General features: G+C 45.7%; 1 long non-coding RNA gene across 1 annotated transcript in view; it reads left to right on the top strand.

Moving 5' to 3' along the window:
• Positions 1–6,709, top strand: part of LOC117801544 — a 19,982-nt gene extending 13,273 nt beyond the window's left edge. The window contains exon 6 of the long non-coding RNA XR_004624178.1: positions 5,704–6,709. This is a non-coding gene — a long non-coding RNA (uncharacterized LOC117801544). The remainder of the gene's footprint in view (positions 1–5,703) is intronic.
• Positions 6,710–8,307: the final 1,598 nt, after the last annotated feature.

Below are 8,307 nucleotides of genomic sequence, written 5' to 3'. Positions count from 1 at the left end.
GCCCTGAGCCGAAGGCAGACGCTTAATGACTGCGCCACCCAGGCGCCCCTGGAGGTTGCTTTAAAAACAAAAATCAAAACCCTACAATCACAAAAACTACCTAGCAGCACAGACACGACCACAGAGAGGAGAAAACACTGACACTANTTGGAGGTTGCTTTAAAAACAAAAACCAAAAACCCTACAATCACAAAAACTACCTAGCAGCACAGACACGACCACAGAGAGGAGAAAACACTGACACTACAGGGTTTCAGGCCCAGCATCAGTCCCCGGCAGGGCCCCGAAGAGTGGGGGGATGCAAAGCCTCCCTTGAAGGTGGTATTCAAGGGACTCAACTCTGTTTTGAGTCAGGGTGGGTTTTGTGTTTGTGGGGACCTGATGCAAAAAACACATCATTCCAAGGCAATTGGGGTGGGACCAAAGCAGCAAGGCACACATGGAAGTCAACCCCAGCATTTGCAGAGTGGAAGGAAAACAGAAGCCCTGAGTGAGCCTCACAGAGACTCCTCTCTGCGCAGGGCTGAGGTTCTTACCTTTTCTGTAAAAATGTTGATGTTTATGTCAGCATGTCATTATGTGTCACCACAGGGCGTGTGTGGGGGGGTGGGGGGTGGGGGGCACAGGTCTAACACAGTCCCAGGCCCAGGTTTAGGCCATCCCCAAGACTGCTTTTCTTCTTTCCCACATCTCAGATTTCCCAATCTATTGCTCAGAGTGAGTCAAAACACACAAACAGCTTCCTTAGAAAATGCCACTTTTACAAGGAATGCTTCTGATTATAAAGGCTCCATAAAGTCACCTTCTTAATCAAGGTGATCAGACCTTGTTCAGTACTAAGGAAAATGTAGTGCCAGAATTAGTAATGATTCTAACATTCGATCATCAGGCAAAAAGATCAGGGTGCACATTGATTTGTTTCTTGGTGTCTGGAATCCTCCAAAGAGTTAGCTTGATGCAAGCCTGGAGGAAGAGATGGTAAGCAATTGAAAAAAAAAAAAATTCCAGTGGTGTGGAGAAAAGGCTAATCCAGTCTGTTACAAATGCAAATACTTTGAATTGAGTAAAATTTAGCAGCCCGAGTCCCTTTATTTTCTCTGGAAAGTCAGTGTGAACTAAAGTAGCTGAGTGTTCAAAGCTGATGAGAGAAAAAAGGCCTCTGGAGAGGAAGAGGCTACAAAGAATGTTCTGGAACCTTCTGCAGGTTTGTAGGTGACTGTACATATGTTAAAGGAACCCAGGAAATCTGGGACAAGATGGTAATACTTATTAAGTGATTAGCAATACCTAGTAAGGTTATGTTCAATTATTTTAGTAACTTTAATTTTTATGTGTTTGTGGGGGGGGGTAGGAAACCATAATTCTACCTCAAAATTACTCTTGCCTCTTCCTGACACTTGCTTGGCTGTGAGTCCCTGAGCCATTGAATCAGGCCCTGGGGGAGAGAGGCCAGAGGTTGTGTGTGGAAATGAATCTCCTGAGGGCTGAGTTTGCAAATCAACCATACCAGCTGAATATTACAGGATCAGATCAACCATCAACGGCAGCACTGTGACAGAAAGAGAGGTGGAGAGGGGAGAAAAAGGAGAAAGAAAGGAGAAACTAAACCACGAGTGGGAACATTAACTCCAGCAAAACATTAAGAGGCCCTGGCCGGCTGCCATGTTCTCGGAGTAATGCTTACTCAAAGAATCTTCACAGAATGCCTGGGGCATAATCTCATTTGATGAGGCCGCTGGTAGAGACTTTGGGGCCTGAACCAAATCAGTGCCATATCCTGAGGTTCACTGCTGGCAGCTGTTCAGAGAAGGCAGGCTGTTCTGCAGGCCTGGAGTTTTATACCCTCTTATACTCTCTGGAGAGTTCACACACAATCTCGTTGCTCAACTGGCTAGAGCCGTATTCAAGCACTTTGAAAACCAATTCCCCGAGTCCTAGTATCTCCTAAATTAATTATAAGACCTAGTATTCTCAGTGCCCTTGCTTTTCATGGTCTATGTCCTCCCTCTTCTGCAATGTTTGTGCAACCCAACATAGGAGAAGCACTTGAAATCATTGGTTCAAGTGAGTAGTCTGGATTTTTTCGTGCATTTACAGCACCATGTTTGGCTCTTGGGAAGTGAAACCTTCTCCCTATTCGCTGCTTATTTCTTCCTGCTGGGAGTGAGTCCACTGTCTCAGAGCAGGCAGCCTCGGGGGATGAGGAACAAATATTCCAAGGCTCTCTCTTGTGATGGATGGGGGCTCCCAGGCTCTCAGGGCAATGTTAGACTCCATGTTCTCCCTTGGATCTAACACTTATTTCTAGCTCTGCCCACAGGCCCCTCTCTCCTCCCTGGCTGTTCTCATACTTTCCCACCCCTGTGAAGAAATGCAAGTGAGTCTGGAAAAGTAACTTGACTTTAGAAAAGAAAGGATACCATTGCTGGCTGCTTGGGTGAGGTGGCATTTCTCAACCATGCAAGTCTCCTGATGCCTTTCTGGGCTGAGATTATATTACCATTTCCCAAAAAAATCAGGATGAGAACAGTCTTCCATGAATAATATCAAGATCATCCTGGGTCAGGAAACCAGGCTAAGGCAGGTCCACTGTTTCCACAGAGGCCTCGATAGCAATTCTCCCACCCCAAAATAGTAGATATGGGCAGGAATAGTTTTGAAGGCAAAATAAGTGTGAGGCACCCCAAATCCTGGCCCTGTGCTATTGGAGGAGAAATCTTATCCAGAAAGCTAGATATGAATCCATTCTTTGAAGGCAGGGAAAGCACCTTAGAACAATACAAACAGTGAGGAGAAATCAAATAGCCTTAGAAAAGGTTAGTGTCTTACTGGGAGGCAGAAACATCAAACTCAAGGCCAATAAACTGAAAGGGGGAAGAAAAGCTGGAGTCAGCACTCGGTTTTCTCCACCGCTGGAGGCTTCTGAGAGGAAGGTAAACGGTTTTGAAAAATGAGAAAGAAAATGGGCAGGTTGAGCTGAGCTGTTTCTTTCCTCTGGGTTGAACAGACTCCCCCTTTAGTTTCTGGCTGACCCTGGATAACCCAGAGTGCTTGCTGAGCGCTGAAATTCTGGAGTTCTGTGGAAGGCCTAAAGGAATGGGGCTGCTTGGTCATGGGGACACCCATGTAGTCTTCCCAATCTGCATTTGTTGACTGGTATTGTAGGGTGTAGTGAGCCACCACCCCCAAATCTGGCAGGGCCAGGATCAACGTTCCCCCTGGGTTTGGGGCCCAGGGCTCCAGCCACCACTCTTAAAAGCTGCCCTGGAAAAGGCAATCCCTGAGCAGATCCTTGTGGTCTGGACGTAGCATGTCTTGCTTTGCCGACACAGAAGCAGACCGTCATGAGAGAACCCCAGCCTGACAGGCCATGTGTCCCTCTAGAGTGTCACGAGTGTTTAAGCACACTGACGTTGGGCTCCCTTTACTCCTGGAATGTGTCAGTTGGCTGACAGGATGGTATTTTCCAAAGCAGAAGCATGATGGTCAGATTTGAATACACTGATGTTGGGTCAACCCTTCCTGCAGCTGTTGGAAAAAATCCCGGCTTCCTTCCCTTGCTCTTCCACTGTTTACTCACAGTGTGTGGCCAAGGTGAACAGCGTGGTGGATGACGGGACACCATCAAATGGTTTCCTGCAGGCAGGCAGGTAGAGGAGCTCACTGACCCTCACGCTTTGGCTTTGGAAGAGGCCCAACCTGGTGGCTGACTGATCTCTTCTGAGGAATACAAGGGGTCCTCACAGAAATCTTCAAGGGGGGCACAACCCAGCTTCCTCACATGCAACAAACAAGTTGGGTGAAGGACAGGGTATCATTATGCGACCTCTCGGGAGAGGGGTTGAGGACCCAGGATCTCTGCTCTTGTTAGTAACTAATCAGTGACACAGCTAAGAGATGACCCCAGGCTCTGGCCCCAGCTCAGCCTACTTTCTAGAACATGGAAACTCTGTGCTACCGCCAGAGTAAACCCTTAAAACAAATGCTGTGACATAAGGGAAAGCCCTTTACAAACTGTGAAGCTCTCTATAAACGTGCGGCTCCCTTCCTTCTACCTTGCCACATCAGTGTCTCGGGTGTGGTGTCATGTGCTCTCTCCTACGGAGGCACATGTTCAGACTTTTGCTACCTTCCTGCTCCCATTTCTTCTTGGCTAAATGCTGCTTCTTTGACGAGTTCATCAGCTAGGAAACCATACTAGGTTTAAAGGCTGAGTTGTAAGATTTGCTGAATATAACACAATCTTGGAATAATAATTTCCAAAGAATTTAATTTAGTCTCAGACTTCAAACCTGTGCCATAGACAAAATTCAGGCCTCAGCATTTCAGAAGTGATGGAGAATTCTACAGAGGAAATATTGGATTCACAAATGAGGTCTTCAGGAAGCGGTGTTCTAGCCAGAGCAGCCCTGGGCCTCCCCCTGGGTGAGACTTCAGGGCCTGAGCAGAGTTTTGTTCTCCAGCTAACAATTGGATTGTGACTGGGATCATTCATACCAAAGAAGCTAAATGACATTAACAAGCTGATGCACACAGCAAAGGCAAACCCGGTTTGATTCAACTTGGGTTCCGTATTTTTCCTCAGGGATTTGTTTAGATTTATTCAGGGGGCCACATAAGAACTTGAGCCTCGAATTTAGTGGTAATTATACAAGATGGATGGTCAAGTCAGAGTACCTGGTGGCAACACGGGGGCCTGAAGGAGAGAAGCATTTCCCAGCTGCTCTGTATTCTTCTGGAAGCTTCCTGTGCAGCGCCCCCTGGAGAAGCCCCAGGCAGAGCAGGACGGGAAAGGAGGAGGAGGGAGGGAAGACTGAGCTGTAGGAGGCCCCTGAGGGTGGGAAGCACACAGCTGTGCAGAAACAGATAATGTTGAATCTGGAAAGAGAGTCAGATGAAAGGGGACTGGGGAGAAGCGCTCTGGAGTTACCGTGGCTGCTCGATGCCAGGCATTGTGCCATGTGGGTTGAACACTGTAGTGAGATGAAAGAAAAAGAAAAATAAACTATTGCTGGATGATTCTCCCCCTCCCCGCAGTTCCTGCTACGCCTGCCCCTCCCCCCACTGACAGCAGCTGAACCCCTTGGAAGTCTTCCACGGAGATGGGTTCTTAGGGCAGAAATGCAAAAGAGGAACTTGTAAGTTTCAAAAGCCTAGGCCCTGAAGGTAATCAAGAAATTTAAAAATGTGTGAAGAGCAAGGACCCTGCTTCCCAACTCTGAGCCTAGGTGGAGAATGGGAGCCCCAAGGAGAGGGACTGTCTGGTAGACGCTGGTGGAAGTGGGCGGGAGCCCCGCAGCCGTAGCCCCACCCCTCCCGGAGGTCAGGGGCAGAAACGCCCAGAAGCTAGAGGCACCTGGGCAGGTAGGTAGGGCATTAGCGGACGAGAGGAGCGGTGGTGCGGCCGCGAGCCGACTCGGACACGGGAGCAGAGCTCACAGCCTTACTAGGCCTGCCGGGGCCTTTGAGACTGAGCGAGGGGAACACGGTGCCATGTCCCGTGTGGAATTCTCCACGAACGGAGAGCCTGTGTTGAAACCGCAGAAGGCTCAGGACTGTTGAGGTATTGCTACTCTGCGGAGAGACTTAAGCCCTCCCAGCTGTCTCCGTCCCTCACTCCTAATACAGACTCTTCAGCCTTGTGTTGACCTTGGGTATCTTCCCACTTTATTAACTCCGCTCTAACTTGATTTCCTTCTGCAGCTCCGAGCTTCCTTCCGACGTGCCCGGTTGCTCCATCGGGAGCCGTCCCAGGTTGGGGCTTCCCACTGCAAGTTGTCTCCATTTACCCCGCGTGCCACCAGCTGCAAAGGGTTAGGGAATCCTGCCTAGGTCTCTGGTCCATCATTCAGCCCCTCCAGCCTCTGCCCTCACCTCTCTTGGAGCCCACTGTGCTGGCTCCGCAGCGCCCTGCGCCTTTGGCCATCTTCCAGCGTGAGGTCTTTGCTGGGGCACCATATTCACCGTCACCAACCTTAGGTGGATCCCTGATGCTGGAGAAGCCTTCTCTGGGTCTTAGCTCCCTCTCCCACTGTCCTCCAGTACTTTTCCATTCTCCATTGCCTTAACAAAACAAGACAAAAAAAACCCTCCCCAGCTGCAGCACCCTTTCTTTGTGAATAATCTTACTTGGTACTTTGCTGAAAAAAAATTAAGGCCATCAGATAGTAACTTTTTTAGCTACCTCCTCCGCCAGACACAAGTTCATAGTGTTGGCATACATATTGGGAAACGATTCTCCACCAATCTCTTAAGTTTCTAGATGCCTAGGCGTTGATAGTCAATTCAGACTATGTTTTGGAGAGTGTATAAGCAGGCAGCCTTAGAAAGATAGGAATGTCTCTTTCAGCACAGATTTTAAAAGATTGTGGTATCTTTTTCCCCTCCCCAGAACAGACTTACATTCCAGGGTAATAAAGATAATGGTTCTCCCTGGAAAGGAGAATGGGCAGGTTTTTCAGACACTCTTATATGAGATGGGGATTTCCTAATCTCAGGGCCCCCTTTCTATAACCCACCCCACTGCATGTGCAGGCAACACTTGGACCTAATCATTTTGCTCTGTGGGAATTGGGATTTGGAGAACAGGTGCAAGACGTTACTCTGCCTACTACTGTTGCTGTGAGTGATTAACTTTGTTGCTTGTTCGGTTTTTTGTTTTGTTTTTTGAAGTATAATTGACATATAACATATTAGTTTCAGGTGTACCACATAATGATTGGATGTTTTTATATTTTGCAAAATGATTACCGCGACAAGTCTAGTTAACATCTGATACTATACATAGTTAACACATTTTTTTAAGGACTCTTAAGATCTACTCTCTTAGGAACTTTCAAATATGCAATATAGTTTTGTGAACTATAGTCACCATGCTGTACATTACATTCCCAGGATTTATTTTAAAACTGGAAATTTGTACCTGGGACTCCTTTTCACCCATTTCATCCCCCCTTCCCCATCCTGGCAACCACCCATCTGTTCTCTGTATATCAGTTTGACTCTTTGTGTGTGTGTGTGTGTGTGTGTGTGCGCGTGTGTGTGTGCGTGCGTGCTTTTGTTTTGTTTTAAATTCCACATATAAGTGAGATCGTGCAGTATTGGTCATTCTGTGTCACTTACTTCACTTAGCATAATGCCCTCAAATTTCACCCATGTTGTTGCAGATGTCAAGATTTCATTTATTTTTAAAATTTCTTTATTCATCCATCATGGAAACTTAGATTGTTTCCATATCTTGGATATCGTAAATCATGCTGCAGTGAACATGGCAGTGCAGATATCTTTTAGAATTAGTATTTTATTTTCTTTTAATAAATACCAGAAGTGGAATTGCTGGATCATATGATAGTTCTGTTTTTAAATTTTTGAGGAACCTTCATTCTGTTTTCCATAGTGGCTACACCAGTTTACATTCCAGCCAACCGTAAACATTCCCTTTTCTCCAAATCCTTGCCAACACTTGTTATTTCTTATCTTCTTGGTGATATATTCTAATAGTGTGAGGTGATATCTCATTGATTTGCATTTCTCTAATGATTAGTGATGTTGAGCATCTTTTCATGTACCTGTGGGCCATTTGTATGTCATCTTTGGAAAATGTTCAGATCCTCTGCCCATTTTAAAAATTGGATTGTTTTCTTTGCTATTGAGTTGTATGAATTCTTTATATATTTTGGATATTAACCCCTCATCAGAAATGATTTGCAAATATTTTCTCCCATTTGTTCAGTTGCCTTTTCATTTTGTTGATGGTTTCCTTTGCTATACAGAGGCTTTTTAGTTTGATGTAGTCCCACGTGTTCTTTTGTTTTTCTTTTGTTAACTTTGAGTTTTTCTTTTGTTACCTTTGTTTTTGGTGTCAAATCCAAAATAATTGTCACTAAGTTGGGTGTATAGTGGCTTACTGCCTATGTTTTCTTCTAGGAGTTTTATGGTTTCTGGTCTTATATTCAAGTCTTTAATCCACTTTAGTTAATTTTGGTGTATGGTGTAAGATGGGGGTCCAGTTTCATTCTTTTACATGTGGCTGTCCAATTTTTCCAGCACAATTTGTTGAAGAGACTGTCCATTCCCCATTGTAAATTCTTGGCTCCTTTGTCATAAACTAATTGACCATATTTGTGTGGGTTTATTTCTGGGTTCTCTATTCTGTTTCACTGATTTATGTGTCTTTTTTTATGCCAATCTTACACAGTTTTGGTTACTAAACTATAGCTTTGTAATAGAGTTTGAAATCAGGGAGCATGATGCCTCCAGTTTTGTTCTCCTTTCTCAAGATTGTTTGGTTATTATGGGTCTTTTGTG

This window comes from Ailuropoda melanoleuca, chromosome 3 (genome assembly GCF_002007445.2).
Source record: "Ailuropoda melanoleuca isolate Jingjing chromosome 3, ASM200744v2, whole genome shotgun sequence".
Classification (NCBI taxonomy): domain Eukaryota; kingdom Metazoa; phylum Chordata; class Mammalia; order Carnivora; family Ursidae; genus Ailuropoda; species Ailuropoda melanoleuca.
The sequence above is the reverse complement of the archived record's forward strand: the minus strand, read 5'-3'. Positions and strand labels throughout refer to the sequence as shown.